Source organism: Triticum aestivum, chromosome 5A (assembly GCF_018294505.1).
Source record: "Triticum aestivum cultivar Chinese Spring chromosome 5A, IWGSC CS RefSeq v2.1, whole genome shotgun sequence".
Taxonomy (NCBI): Eukaryota; Viridiplantae; Streptophyta; class Magnoliopsida; order Poales; family Poaceae; genus Triticum; species Triticum aestivum.
In genome coordinates this window covers 369,083,390-369,085,145 of record NC_057806.1, presented here as the reverse complement: position 1 = coordinate 369,085,145, position 1,756 = coordinate 369,083,390, and positions in this window count along the sequence as shown.

Sequence of the window (1,756 nt, the reverse complement as noted above, 5' to 3'; positions counted from 1 at the left end):
AGAGAGAGAGAGAGAGAGAGAGAGACGTGTTTCCTCATGTGACCCGTGACATGTATGGGCTTCATTCGCAGAGACGTGGCACTATGAACGGCTCATGCATTGGTGTTTTACAGGCAATGTAGCAAAAACGCCTTGCGTTGTAAGCAGTTCTTCGTTGTGGGGTTCCTTTTCCGTGGAGCAATGTATGCATGAACGTTCTCCATGGCTGCAGTTTGTCAACAGTGTGGCGCCTTGGCACGCCAATGATTAATATGCTGTTATTTTATGGGTGGTGTACACTCGGTCATTATTTGTAGGGGTTGGCTACTTGCTTATAAGTGTGGGTTTTAGTTATGAACATGCTGAATCTCACAGCACATGTAAAATGATTAGTGAATAGGTTCAAATAATATTGTTTTCCCGCATAAAAAGAACTTTGGTTCGTAGCATAAGTTTTATCATTTTGCACATTTAACACAACAAGGATGTGTGATTGGTTCATCTACAAATCTAAGGGTACGTGTGTATTTCATTCTATTATTGAATTAAATTTGTACACAATCTTTTTAGTAAGGTTTTTTAATAATGTAAGTTTAGCTGAACTAATACAATAACACTAAATATATCTTCAGAAACAACTTATACTTTAATAAATGACCTCGACATTGGTGCTAGCTCTCATCTTCAGAGCATCACCAGTGTATAGAGGCAACCCTGCCTCTAAGGTAGGTCTCACATGGTTTGCCTCTGCCCAAATGGAAAAGCTCACGGTGTATTGAGACTCCAACCAGCCTCTAATGGAGACCTAGCAGAAATTTAAAAAAAATAAACTAATTAGAACCACAATTATCCAAACCAACTACCTCTCCTAGACTTTCTCTCACTGACAAGTGGGACCAGTTTGATTTGTTTAGTTGTTGAAGGCAGCCTCTAAAGTTGGAAGCGGCACTAGCTATTTTTGCATTAGAGTCAAGTAGTGCAGTGTATAGAGGTTGCCTCTAAGAGAAGAGATAGGGCTTTGAGGTAGCAATATTCATACACTATGGATTTTTTTCTCTCAGTATTGAACAATCCATATGTGGCCTTACTAAAAGTTTAAAGTGTGGTACTATTTACAATACAAATAAAAGAGGCAATTCCGGAAACAGATAAAAATGCATATAATTATGTAATTGTGACCCATCGTTTTCCCAATGAACCGACTTGGATAGTAAAATTTCCTAATCGATTGAGAACCCAACTTAGATAAAATAAATATAATTGATCTCCCTTTTCATACAGATGTATCAAGTAACCACCTCTGCAAAGCATTTTAAACTGGTTTGTAATATGTTCTTATGTAGTAAGAGATTGACCATTCTAACTTGAACTCCAATCTTCATTTCCTTGTAAATACTTAATTTGTAGTTGCAATCACATGTAGCCTACGAATATACATTTGGATACACAACTTGAAACATATCAAATTTGTATCACATAATCCACATATTTATCTAAATACTAGTTAGTGAAAATGATTTAATTTGAACAGTGAGATGGTTATAGACCTAGGTATTGTTTGGCTGAGCTTTTAAAAGGCCGATCCTAACAACCCAAGCCTGGCCTAGCCTGGCCTTAAAATACATTATTCCATATTTAAGAAGTGCTATTTAAATGCATTATTTTAATTATTTTTTGGGTCTATAAGTACATTATTGCAGCTATATTTCTATTAAAACCATATATTGGAACTATTCGGGCTTCCAGGCATCAAAATTATCATCATTAGATTTCTCAT